The following is a 14864-nucleotide window of genomic DNA, read 5'->3' on the forward strand; positions in this document are numbered from 1 at the left end:
ATAAACACGTTATTACTAGTTAAGATTAAAGCAATGCTTGGTGGAACAGGGCTCTGACTTCTTGTCAGACTGTCTACAGTGCTAAAGAGAAATATATGTAGTAAGATGAAATGAAGATCTTTTGAATATTACATTATAAAGCGCCTTGAGGCGACTGTTGTTGTGATTTGGCGCTATATAAATAAAACTGATTGAGGCTTCGTTTTCAGATAAGCCACAGTATCCAGTCTTAGGCTGTACAGATGTAATACTATTACGATAACTGATCTGAGTGGGAGAGGAATCCACTGTGGTGGGACATTAAGAAAGATAACAGCGGATGAATTAAAGTTAGCTAAAGCACTTTCAGAGAGACATCTACTGTAATGAAATGGATTACCCACTGCTTTGTAATTCATTATTGTAAGTGCAAATGTTATTAAGAAATGATCAGACCAGGGCGGGTTTTCAGGGAATACTGTTACACGTTCAGTTTCTATGCCATATGTAAGAACATGATCCAAAATGTGATGAATGGAGCTACAAACTGCTAATAGGAAAAGACCTCATTCTAAATGGAAAAAATGACATACTGACAAATGTTTATCTTTCCTGAAGTATTCTGCCAACACATAGCAGCAGTATGATTCAGCATACTGTTTTTCCTTTGAGAGAGATGCCCATAGGGCATCACAGGTACAGACACATTTATGTTGGTTCACTGCAGCACAACCATACGAATCTCTTACCATCATTTGATCTTTAATGCTTAGATTGGTCCAGTTCAGCAACTATACCCAGTCTACCAATCAAGTCTTTATGTTGTTCAGTTACAGATTAAGGCTGTCTTTGATGCTCTGACTAATTTGTTTACAGCATTGCCAGCTGGATATCACTGCACAAGCCACAATAAAAAAAACAAAAACATTTAATTGATTAACTGACACTTAAAAAAGGCAGCTGAATTATTACCAGTTTCCTCTACTCAAGTTATAGTCTGCTTGCATCACTTGAGCCTTCAATGCGCTAATACAATTCTACATGAGCTGAAGGCAGCACAAAGGAAAACCGACAGCAACTCTTTGGGTCTGGACTGATGTAAAATTTGGACTGGGAATTTTACGCTACACTCCAGTATTTCAATTCCCATTTTTATTTATATTGTGCCAAATCACAACAACAGTTGCCTCAAGAGACAGTATTTACAGGTTTGTACACATCCTGATATGCTGGCATAGAGCTACCATATCAGGACATTTCGACCATCATTAGGCAATGTGACTGCCTAAATTTGTATCATAAAAACTTGTAGATATAATGTAACCTTATTACTATATTATCACAAACACCATCACACATTCAGATCCAGTAGATAACAATAGAACGTGTATCACTGCTAACCAGCTAATGACTCGTCTTCTATTGCGACACTCTTGCAGCAGCCCTTGATATCTTTCAGCTATTTAAGCAGACAGTCTCTTGTCAAGTAGCCTAATGAAGACCAAATTCACTTGGTCTGAACTGAAACTGGGGACAGTAGTCTTTGTTTTGTCCTGGAGATCAGCTTTGAACCAGAGGGTCACGCTAACCAAACCCCACAGCAGGTGGAGAATTAAATCATGTGTCTCTGTGCTAAGCTCATCAAGGCTACAGAGCAGAAGAAGGACTACCGTTATTAGCTGCAGTTTAGGACAGTGGAGCTAATCTATGAGATGAGGAACTCACTAAAGAGGCAGATGATTATTGCTCTGTTCTTTATTGTCACAAGTACCTAATTTTTTTATTAAATTTACCAAAGACTGGGAGTCCGCACACATGCTCATGGATCCACAGTTCTGTAACATCAACACAAAAGGCTAAATGAGAACCTCCTAGAAAAGCAAAGGATGACCCAATGGGTCCCCACTACTGAAAGAACTATATTCTAACGCCTGTGGGAAACACGATCTTGAAACTACTAAAAAAAAAAAAAAAAAAAATAGTGGCTTTCTCTTTTAGGAAACTTAAGTTAAGCGGTTAGTTTTTTATTGTTTTATTTTAATATTAAAATCTTGATGACTTGCAAGGGTCTTCTATTAGTGATTGGTTGAAAGGGTCAGATGACAAAACATGGGAGTTTCTGACTCCAGCTCGTTGGTCCGGTGAACCACCGGTCACCTGACTCAAACTGACTCTCCTCCACACTGTCCCCATTCATAAAGTGCTTTAAAACCCCAAACTTTACGGCTAGCAGCTGGCTTTCCCATTTCCATGCCAATAGCCAAATAATAAAGAAAGACTTACTGCTTAAGAGAGAGTGAAAGCGGACAGCATATCCTTGGTTCCTTAACATAAAACTCATTGTTGCTGCCACGGGCAGCACAAAACTTACCCTTTAGACGGACTTTCCCCTGAGTTATTAGTTTTGTTACCAGTCAGCTCACATAAACTAATTTAAATCTAATTTAAGCCACAACCAACCAACCCGATTATGCCATGTTCTGTACTTGCACAAGATGGCGTTCAAAAACTAATCCAACTACACAGAAAGGGCAGAATGGTGTAACTTAGCCTTTGTGTGGTGCATTGCAACACTAGGATCGCCTTGATTAGTACCATTATCACTGCCATGGACTACACTACTCCAGCATAGTAAGAGGCCTAAAGTGAAATTTGAACAGACCCCTTCGTTTGTGTGTCATCTGAGGATTGGATGGGTGACAGAAAACAGAAAAGGCCCTTTGTTCCCTCAGTCCACTATCCAGATGTCTTCTTCAGTTCAGCCTACCCAGGCGAGATGGGAGATATGAGCTATTATGTGAAAAATAGAGACTTAACCCTTTAAAGCCTGAAACAAATACTTGTCAGAAAATTTTTGAAAACGCAGTGTTTATTTAACTGTAGTGACAAATTAAAAATAAAAGTCAAGATTCATATTTCCTACATCTGCCCCCCCTGCTTAAAAATATATTGTGCAAGTTGTTTTGGTTTTTCAAGGGAGGGAAAAACACTGATAATGTAACATTATCTGTATGTATGAAAGATAATACAGAGAAGATTAAGGGGTTAAGACCATGACAAAAACTAACTTCATAAAGTAAATAATAACAAAAGCTGAACCAAATTTCACACAGTGGGAAGTAAAAGCTTCCTTTGAAGAAACCTCTGGCAGATCCAGGCTCAGGGAGCGGCAGCCAACGGCCATGACTGATTGGGGTGATAAGAGCAAGACAGAACAAAAGACACAATGTTGAAGACAGCCAGAGATAAATAATAAGTAATGATTAAGTGCAACGTGTGTATGAATAGACAGTGAGTGAAGAAGAAACACCCAGTGCATCATGGGAATCCCCAGGAGCCTAGACCTGTGGCAGTATAGTAACGTTTTAAGCCAATCTTAAAAGTGGAGGGCGTCTGTCTCGCAAATCTAATTTTAAATATCGTAGGAACCACAAGTAAGCCTGCACTCAAATGGTACTATCACAATTATAAGACAATCCAAGCATTTCTGACAACACATACGCTTGCTGTACTTTATGTGAGCTGATCTTGCTCACAGTTGTGCACAGTCACCTTGAAAAGCTGATTCCTACTATAAATGTGCTTCATTTGCTTTAGTCTTGACTAAACAGTAACACATCTTTGAGTACAGTCGTGATCAGACAATAATGGCATTCATTAATGTTGTTTTTCTTTATTACACATGAACACTAGAGCTCCATCTCTGAGGATGTGTGTGCATGGTGCACTCTCTGTACTGTAATAATAAACAGAACCATCTTGGAGGTATAGAGTATTCAGCACTTTACATGTAGATAAACTATGAGAGAGGACTACACAACAACACGCTTCCAAGCAAAAGCAGAACTACAGAATTGCTCATCTTCTGCCAAAATATTGGTGTACTTTCAAAGATAGACTCAGTGTACACGCTGGAGGGTCTTTGCCTTACAATATAAAGCTCCTTGAGGCAGCTGCTGTTGTGCTTTGGTGCTACATAACGTGTGCATCTTTCCCATCACTTTGGTTCCAGCTAACTATGGAGCTCGTGTTATATTGAATATATCACTACTGAGCTCTGATAGGACCGAAATGTAGAACAGAAAAATAATCCAAGACATTCCCCACTACTCCCTCACAGCTTCAATCTAACCCTGATAGGATGAGTCAAAATCACTGCAGCATACTTATTTTCCTGTATTTGTTCATCAGTTACAATACCACTGCTAATGTTGTCTTTTACTGTGCTAGGGCAAGATTGTGGCTTTGAGGCAGAGAAGTTTAGGCAACTGTCCACAGCTACATATGGGCGTGGTCATCAGCTCTATATGGGCGTGGCCATCAGCTCTATATGGGCGTGGTCATCAGCTCTATATGGGCGTGGTCATCAGCTCTGTTGCAGAGCTATGTGCTATGAAATGCTACACATTTGTCAGCTTCATATTCATGATGCAGGAATCCCTCTTTCCACCATTTCCCCAAGGCACCTCATTGAATTGAGATTTGGGCACTATTTGAGTACAGTGAACTTTAATAATCCAACTCGAGGTGATTTGACCTTTGTGACAGGTTGTGCTATCCTGCTGAAAGTATCCATCCAGAGACTGGTACACTATAGGCCTAAAGGCAAGGACAGGCCCAGCAAACTGCGCCAAGAAACTGTCTCCCACACAGTTACACCACTACCAGCTGGGCAACTGCATTCTAGCCTTACTTCACCAAGCACAATGCAGATCATGAGATGCAGCGGAATAAAGCACACAGCCACTGGACTCTGAACCAGCAGAGACATGTTCTCTGCCAGATGACCGTTGGTTCCTCCTCTGGCGTTAAAAGCAAGCGCCTTTTTCTTGGCATGAATACATACTGCTGCTCACAATATCAGACTTGCCTGAAAAAATGATGGCCCAGAGTTAACTGCTGTGAAATTTTAGCTTCAGAGATCACATACTCTTTTGGTCCATTGTCCCACTTCAGGCAGTGCCTGAATATGAATATCTCATATTTATGCTACATTGAGCAAAAATTTGTATAATATATAAGTACAGTTGGCGTGTTGTATCAGACTACCAACCATGCCATAACGGCACTTGCAAAATGACTCAGTCTTTATTCCAGACTCAGTCAATAGAATGGATATTTTTCATTATCTTCACTTGTTTTGCTATACTTACTTTTACATATGAAAATATTTCTAATGGTACTTGTTGAGCTGTTCACCTTTGTTCTTGAACATTGGTACCAGTACACGTCTTTTCCATTTCTCAGAGATTACTTTCCAAAATTGAGTTATTAAATAATCTGGTCAAGAAGTCAACTGCTCTCTCCTAAACATCTCCATACCTCCACAGGTATGTCATCTTCTAGAGTTCATCCTCTTCATAGCTGCCCCCACCTAGTGTCTTTGTCTTCTTTTTTGCCAGCAAAGTAGCTATGACACTGTAGTGTTTGCCAAAATGACCTGCAGTGGCAGACTGAGGTTTTTCCAGTCTGATTAATTATGATACGAGTAAGGCCTTCCTGTCACTTCAGGCCCACAGCAGTTAGTCTAATAAGAAGGCAGCAGATGACAGCTGCTTCACAGAAGGGAACATGGGCGGATCCACAGCTATGTTACATCGAGACAAAAGGCTAAATGAGAACCGCCCAGAAAAGCAAAGGACGAACCAATATTGGTCTTTTTTTTTTTATTTATTTTTTATTGTTGAATGTAATTATAGATGTGTGGTGGGCAGCAGCATATTTGTGGAGTTGTGAAGGTCCAAGCAGCTAGCATTTAGTGAGCACCGCCCAAGGAAGCCAGATAAACAGGAACTGGGTTATGGCTGTAGGAAAAGCTAAAGACGACAAATCCTTCTAATATGCACACATCAAGCCCATAAATATACTCCTCGCCCTAAACAATGCCACCATTACAGAAACAAATCTGAATTTTAAAATCCACATTTTCACTCTGTGTTTAGGGGTCTCATCAGTGTGTCAAAATATGATGGTTAAATACGCAGGCTCTGCTGTGGGGCAGGTCTTTCCTGCTTCACCCTCTCAGAAGCTGTGAAATCACGAGGACGGAAGCATTAAAAAAAAAAATCTAACTCTCCATCTGACCAGTAGTGTCGTGGGAAACCTTTCCTTACAGACATTTGTATAACTTGGATACTAGTTAATTATTGTGTTACAGATCTGACTATTATTAATAGTGACTGACTTCAATTAATAAGAGTAGAAAATGGTAAAACATGACGTCCAACAACTAAAGATATTTTGTTAAAGCTTGGCACTTTTGTCTACTAAAGTCGTTCTGAGCATTTCTTCAGCATGAAGATAACAAGACAACATAAATATCAATGGGAAAGCACTTAAACATATTTGGTTTTGTTTAAATACAGCAAGAACTGATTTAACCGACCCAGATTAGAAAACACAAGTGGATTATTTAAAGTGAACAGGTAAGGCAATTTACCCAACTTCCTTGGAGAATCTTTGTTTTGTGTTAACAGGTAGAGCTGGCACTAATGGTTGCAACTGTTTTAATATTACGCTGTTTTTGTTGTTTTGTTGACTTCTAGTCCTACACTGGTGGCAACACTGCGTTATTTCTTCCATCCATCCATCCATTCGCTTCCGCTTCTCCTTTTCAGGGCTGCGGGGGGCGCTGGAGCCTATCCCAGCTGTCATAGGGCGAGAGGCGGGGTACACCCTGGACAGGTCGCCAGTCTGTCGCAGGGCCAACACACAGGGACAGACAACCATTCACACTCACATTCACACCTAGTGACAATTTGGATTATCCAATTAACCTATCCCCACAAGCTGCATGTCTTTGGACGGTGGGAGGAAGCCGGAGTACCCGGAGAGAACCCACGCAAACACGGGGAGAACATGCAAACTCCACACAGAAAGACCCCGGCCTGATGGTGGAATTGAACTCAGGACCTTCTTGCTGTGAGGCAACAGTGCTAACCATCGTGCTGCGTTATTTCTTTCTATGTTTTAAATGAGCCATTCTACTATTAGAGCTTACTTATCATATAAATGCATATCATACATCATACAAGGCTGTTAGGACAATTAAACCCAGCGTGCTGTTTTGCACTAGCATCATAACTGCAGTAATCATCAAATTACTTTAAGTACTTTTGGGTTTTTTTTTGCTTCTTATTTAGTTTTGGTCTGATGTGGTGTGGTGGTGCTTTCCCTGTGGAAGTCAGTTTGTCTCCATGTTCGTTTACTTTTACTGCCCGTGTCAGTCTGCAGCCCTTCTGTTATCACCATTGTGAAATGAGTCTAAACAATCTGACAATTACTGGATATATCACACATATCTGAAATAAAAAATAGCCAGCTGTCTAACACTTCTGTCACAGGTTTATGCTGTGACCACTAGTGCCTAAAAGACCTCTCCTTGCAAATAACAGAATAAAAGCAGGACACCTCGGATTTTAAAACAACTTAACTATAAAGTTTGAGGATCTACTGTAAGAACCAGTAGTTTTGGTGAGACAACCATTTCCACTGAAGGAAGCAGCACGAGGAGAGAGCAAGAATATGGAAAACATTAGTGCACTTCAAGTCTGCACAGGTGGAAGAGAAAGGAGAGCAAATCTTAGGCAGTCATGGATGAATTTATTTTGAAAGGGAAGGCAAAAATGGTGTGTTATGGTAGAAAAAATAAATAAATAAATAAATAGTGTATACAGTATACACAAGGTATACAGTCCCTCTGCTTGAACTGCTGTTTACACAACAGCACTATTAAGTCAAAGCAAATATTGATATGCCAATAAACATGCACATCCGTATTCAAAGCTGCTGAACGAGCTGTCACTCATATCTGAAACTCAGAAGCAGCAGCTCCTGCATAATCTACATATAGTCTGCTGGGAATCAACTGTTCAGACAGGGAGACTCACAGAATCTACTCAGCACAAAGTCAGCTCCATGCTTCACAAGGCCGAGTTTCAGTGGCCTCCATTTTTCTGTCTGCTAGCTAAGCCTCAGCAGAACTCATTGTTGCTTCTAATCTTAAAGCTCAAGGATTGTCAAATAGTGATGCAATCAATTTTAGTTATGAAAACATATCGTCCTCCTGCCCTCGATGCAGTCCTTTTCTGGAACAAACAGTGTGATAAATAGAAATTGCTGACATCCACAGAGCTGTCTTTAAGCTAGAATTCCAAACTGGAGTAGATCCTGTTTATGTGCTCTTACAATGGCCCATAAAGTAGCATGCCAGTTTGGTTCTATTCACACAAATCTAGAAGACCTTGCCAGCTGACCAAATCATATATTCAATCAAGTGAACCAGTATGTGCTTCTAAGCCATCTGAGCATCCAATGCTGTTAGCCGTTAGCTCTCAGAAGCTGCTGAGCGAGACAAAAAAAATACTGCACTGAGTGGAACGTGTTAATACAGGACTTGGAAAATCCCCATGTGACCAAGAATTAGAGTAATCCCACCTGTGGAACTGGAACTAGTGAATCTGTAAGTTAGACAAAGACTGTTAGCCTGTATATGGTGTTAACTAGAAGAAAAGACAACATCAAGAAAACCTATAACAACCATGCAACCTGAAGAGCCAGCTTGCATCCAGCAAAGTTGTTATATTATGTTACAGACCAAAACAAGCACGAGATGGGTGTTTGGACCCGATGCTAACCGCCCTTGTGATGAAAACCTACTCAGAACATGCATGCAGAAATATAATGGTGTGGTTGTTGGCAGGTGGAGAGCAGCACATTACAGAGTGTGCTGGTTTGACAGCCCTGCTGACCACTCAGTAAAAATTAGGATTAGGAGGAGGATTCAAAGCAGTGCAGCCTTGTGATTCCCATTAGCAGGGCTGGAAGTTTCTTTTTGAGCTGGCATGCATGGCAGGAGAAGAAACAGTCTTTGTACTGCTGAGGACAGCAGATCAATGTCATCCATCAAAAACACAACTACAGACTACGTCAGATGCCTTTATTGAGGGCTCTTTATCTGTTAACTACAGTTTAATGAAGTTCACTGGTAAAGAAAAGCTATTTATGGCATCACTTTTCTTCATACTTTATTGTCAGAGGCCAGAACTTTGTCAGTTTATGGTTCTGTGACAAACAAATTTATAGGCCTGATTAATCAGATGAGTTATAGGCATTGATTGTTAAAGGTGCCGTCACAGACTGTGGTTCTTTCCACAATGAGACTGAATTATGATAGAAAACGAGATTTTATACTATATTTGCTAACAGCCATTTGAAATCTCTGCTCCAGTAACAGCAGCCAAACACCGACACTGCCTACACTAGAAATCACAGGAAATTCTAGTTCTGACAGTAACAGCAAATAGTAAACACAAAACAGATAAATTCAGTGTGACAGAGGTCTGGATCTTACTATATCCCCTAACACTGGTGAGACTGATTCAGTCTCACCAGACACACTAGGACAGTGAGTAGATCCAGACTTGGCTGAATGCCTCTAAGTGCCTCTGGACAGCCAGTACGGCCTTTACTGCAGTGACAGAACCAAAGTAACAATTCTGTGGTTCTACTTTTGCATTTGAGACATCTTTTTTTCCCCCTCTTAACAATGGAAATTGGCTTCCATGCAACTAAGACCTCCAGCACCAGCTAGTTGAAACCCTCGACGCTTCAATGTGGCAGATAGATTTACTCTGTACATCGTTAAGACATAACATTCTTCATTGTTTTGTGAGCTTTAGAAGCATTATAGTTTTATGAGTAGTCAGACATTTGGAGCCTGGGTTGGGTATAATGTCCGTTAAAGTAACGGCAGGAGGAAACCGTTTCAAATACACTTTATTGTTATTTCAGTTTATTAATTAGCGCTTTCCTTCACTGTGTGACATTGAGCGGTACGGAACGTAAAATGCTTCATATTCGTTTTTGATTGCATTAAACTACTGCATGAGAGAAGCAAATGAAAATCACTGTTTTCAGAGATGCAACACTTAGAACTCAGCAGGCACATGCACAAAGAAGCCAGATCCTGCTCAAATACACTGAAATAGAGCTGACTGGGCTGATCTAAATATCGACACCAAAGATGCTAATGGTATTGGATCAGTACTTTCTTTCTCTTTTCTATGTTCAGCACGTAACCCACTGCATTGTGTTAGATAATTGTTTTTTTTAGAAGTAAAAAAAAATGTACCTCAATAACACCTGAAACTTTTGCATTGACCAGTAAGTCTATTTTACTTACAGCGTAGAGCACATTTAACCAACAGGCATCAACACGAACTACTTTAGAGACAGGAACATTTCAGGTCTCCTAAAAAACAGATGAAATTATCAAACTGCATTTTGAAAGTATTTGGGATCTCTTTGTATCCTGTGTTAAAGCATACTGAAATATGCTTGATAATCTGAAACAGTCAAGTGTGACAAATATGCAAAAATAAAAACAAATAAATAAATAAAAAAGCAAGAAGGGAAATACTGCACTGTATTGTTGCATAATATAAAAGTTCACCCTGTCATTACTGGGTTTGGCTGTTTTTGAACTTCAGTGACAATTAAAAGTCTCGTACTGTTTTCTTTCAGAATGTGCAGAGAGTGCAGGAGAAGCTCAATGGCAGCAAAAGGTTTCTCTCCAAATAAGTTATTAAGAAGTACACAAATGACAAAGCCACGAATACAAGAGAAAGTGAAGTATAGCGATGGGATGGACCAATCTAGGTTTTTCCAGGTATAATTTGATTCCACTGTTTAATCAATAAGCGGTATTACACCTGTCTGTCTAAGAGACTGGAAATCTGTCTGTGATGGCAATATGAGTTCTTTCACATGAGATTTGTGTCCAGCCAAAATAACATGTATATCAACAAAGGAAAATCATATTATTGTTATCAGCCACAATTTTTACAATAATATTTCAGTTTCTTTTTATGAAGGGGTAGCCCGTCTCAAGTGGCTTTAAGTGCTTCAGGAGAACAGAAAAGTGCTGTATAAGAATCCGTCAATTTACTGGCTTGTACGGACTGATTCAAAAGCTACCGTAGCTGACATTGCCAGTCCAGGGTGCATTGTTTGTTGTGTATACGGTTTCATAGCCAAACGCTACCCATGCTGATCTCTGTCAAACGTGAGCCTGAGCAGAAACACCGTTGCTGAACGTGTAGACCAGCTGTCCACCAATCTAAAAGAACAGCTTGTGGAAAAGGGAAAAGATTTCACTGCATATTCCCTTGCTGTGGATGAGAGCACTGACACAACTGACATTGCCCAGTTGTCAATTTTCATTCGTGGAGTGGACTGCAGCCTGACCGTAACAGAAGAGTTTTTGGCGTTACGTCCGATGCATGGCACGAGTACAGGACAAGATCTGTATGAAGAGGCATCCAGATGTGTAAATGAGATGGGACTGCCTTGGGAAAAACCCGTGGGATTGACAACAGACGGAGCACCCGCGGTGTGTGGACACTAGGGATGGGTACCAGTGTCCGGTGCCATGATGGCACCGGTTCTGACATAAACGGTAGTAACCAGACCGAAAAGCAGCGCACATTTCGGTGCTTTATTTCGGTGCTTTTTTTTCCTGAGCTGTGATACACTTTAGATTCTAGCCAATCATTTTACGTTTCCGAGAATAGTAGGCGGGCCCAGGTACGTAGGTTCTGTTAGAGCAGAGCTACAGATTAAAAATGTCCAAGGCGAAGCGGTCAAAAGTCTGGCTGTACTTCACAGCAAAATATGCAAACTCAGCAGCAACAAGTGCTTTAAGCTGATACTGTGATACTGTCAAAGGAGGTAACACCTCAAATCCAATGAAACACCTGGCGACGCATAGCGTTTTTTTTTAAAAGCCCAGAAATGCGCCGTATTTGATAGCTTGCTGCGAGACCTCACACCGAGCACATCTACTGCGGGTGGGTTGCCTGTTATGCAACATCCCCCAAGAACCCGAAGAGGAGAGTCCTGGCCCCTAGCCCTGCCAGTGTAGCAGAAATGATGAGGATGATGATGCAGCAGCAGCCGTTCTTCTCTGCGTGAGTAGCTAAATGTTGTTCGTGTGTGATTTACGTTGAGTAGGCTAACCACGTTATTACATTAATGCATGTAAGGTGAACTAGCAAACATCATCATAGCTACATGCGGCTGTCTTCTTGTTTGATGGCAGATGCTCCCTTCACCCTGGCCAAAAAGGCTAAAATGACCAAAGAAAAAGTGGAAAACAGTTAAACATGAGAGGTTTAGGACAAAGTTTGTGTTTTTTCCATTGTTTAAGCACTGCTTCCAGCCAAGAATCATACCATATATGCCCCATAGCTGCAGAAAAGGCTAACATTGTTATCTTTTTACAAAAAACAGCTGAGCATGAGAGGTTTTTGGACCAATTTTGTGTTCTCTATTCTTTAAGCACCGGTTTGAGCACCGGCACCGTTTCAAAAGTACCGATTTGGCACCGGTATCGGATAAAACCTAAACGATACCCATCCCTAGTGGACACAGGAGTGGATTGGTGGCAAGGATACGTGAGAGGATGCAGGACGAAAATGTCACAGAGGAGCTGACAGCTTATCACTGCATAATACACCAGGAGTCGTTATGTGACATGTAATGACCATCATAACGCGCGCAGTTAACTTCATCAGAAGTTTAAATCACCGCCAGTTCAGGGCATTTCTGGGAGCGTTAGATACAGAGCATGGTGACTTGCCCTATCACACAGATGTGCGATGGCTAAGCCAGGGAAAGGTGCTGCAAAGATGTTTCGAGCTTCGTGAGGAGATCTGTCTGTTCATGGAAAGCAAAAGGAAAGACACAACAGAGCTTTGAGATGAAACATTTATGTGTGAAATGGCGTTTCTGTGCGACATCACAAGCCATCTGAACGTGATGAACCTGCAACTGCAGGGACGGGGGCGTGTCATCTCTGATATGTGCAGTACGGTGACGGCGTTTCAAACCAAGCTGAGTCTGTGGGAGACGCAGAAAGAAACCTTGAGCCACTTCCCCAGCTGCCAGACCACGAAAGAGAAGCGCTCTACCGCTCAACATACTTGCCGCCGAGTTCCGACGCCGATCTGCTGACTTTGAAGCTCAAAGAAGCAGGTTTGAACTACTTGCCAATCCTTTTGGAGTTGATGTGGAAAGCGCACCACCGAACCTCCAGATGGAGTCGATTGAGCTCCAGTGCAATGACACACTGAGGGGAAAATATGAGAGAGCGGGTGCCGCCGAGTTTGCACGTTTCATCCCCGACACAATGCCGCAGCTGCGCATTCAAGCTGCTCAGACGCTCTCCATGTTTGGCAGCACACACCTGTGTGAACAGTTGTTCTCTTTGATGAAGCTAAAAACATCACACCGGAGCCGTCTTACTGATAAACACCTTGACTCAATCCTGAGGACTTCCTCAGCTCAGAGCCCGACCCCGAACATTGATGAACTCGTACAACAGATGAGACACCACCAAGTATCAGGCTCAGACAAGTGAGCAGAACATTTACGCATTTCTAGTTTTTAATTCAGTTACATTTTTTACATTTGTTTCTACAAGACGGGATTTTTCTTTGAAGTATTGTTTTGTCTGTGTGCCATAGATTTTTGTATTTTATCTTATTGTATTTTATTTATTTATATGTATTTTTCAGTTAATGGACTCAGGGAAAATTGCAGATAAGAGCCATGAGACAGAATACAACTGGTTTGATTATTTTTTTTCAATTTTCTCTTTTTACTATTGGAAAGCAGTAACTGGATCACAGAGCAGCACAATATTGCACTTTCAGTTTACAATGCATGCAACTTCATTTATGCATTCATCTTGATATTAAGGAGCATATTTTATTTTCTTTATGAATGACATTTACTTTTTTGCTGTTTGCCTGTTGAAAATGTTTTCTTTGGAAATAACTGACAGAGCCATCAGAAAATATTGGATTATTAATTTAATCGTTAAATAATATACAGTACACTGTGTTAGGTCTTGGTTCAATAGGTTATGTGCAATCATTTTAATGTTTTAATACACATTGAACCAGTCCGGCCCTCAGCTTGTAGCAAATTTGTTTTTTGGCCCTCTGATGTATGTGACTGTGACATCCCTGATATAGATGATGAGATATTCAACGTCTTTGCAATTTTAATTTGTAGATGCAGTTTTTATGTACTGGTGAACGTTAACCCATCTTTACTTCTGACACTGGCAACTGGTCAGTTACCACTTACTTGTCCACCTTATTGTTGCACCCCATCTCAATCTTTTTGAAAACTGTTGTTCTCGTGCTCCAGTTTAGCCCAGTGGGATGAGCAGCTGAACGTAGGCCCGGTTCTCCCCCCTCTCTCTCCCCGCTTTCCTGTCTCTCTCCAATAAAGGCCAAACCCCCCCCAAAAAAAAAACAAAACTGTTGAACTAATCAAATTCAGCTAATATTACTCTTAACATGCCACATTTTTTCAGTTTATTATGTTTATTATGTGTTTATTATGTTACTTTGTGAATAAAATATGGGTTCCTGGGACTTGCAAACGATTGGTTTCTTTCCAGTTTAATTGGGGTTGTAATATTAGCACAGCTGTCATACAGGGTCCATGGAAAATGGAAATGGAAGCATAATGTTGCCTGGAGTCAGCTTGTATGGAGCTGGCTACATTTTTGACTTGTTTTACACTAAAATATGTTGTATGTCAACTGGCACCATTAAAAGTATACAGTGTTAGCACTTTTGTAATGCATCCCAATACAGGTAGTAAAGACACTGAAGCCTTTTGTTGTGATTACTAAGTGAATTTATGGAAGTGTATTCAGAGACAACAGCATGTTGCGCTAAATCGGTCTTAAATCCTTCCAGATAAATCCTATACCACTTCCTCTGCCCACATACACTCAAATCCACCCATAAGTCCCTTGCACCTCACACTTGGAAGCCCTGTGTACAACAACTAAATTACTACACAGA

At 40.8% G+C, this 14864-nt stretch overlaps 1 protein-coding gene and 1 pseudogene across 1 annotated transcript in view; one reads left to right on the forward strand and one right to left on the reverse strand.

Annotated features, from left to right (window-relative positions):
- Positions 1-14864, reverse strand: part of chsy1 (chondroitin sulfate synthase 1) — a 33519-nt gene that overhangs the window by 8059 nt on the left and 10596 nt on the right. The gene's annotated exons all lie outside the window — the stretch shown is intronic.
- Positions 10620-14035, forward strand: LOC146679250 (general transcription factor II-I repeat domain-containing protein 2 pseudogene; annotated as a pseudogene).

This window comes from Rhamphochromis longiceps, linkage group LG1 (assembly GCF_057381845.1).
Source record: "Rhamphochromis longiceps isolate RC_006_pf linkage group LG1, R_longiceps_female_GT1.1, whole genome shotgun sequence".
Lineage (NCBI taxonomy): Eukaryota > Metazoa > Chordata > Actinopteri > Cichliformes > Cichlidae > Rhamphochromis > Rhamphochromis longiceps.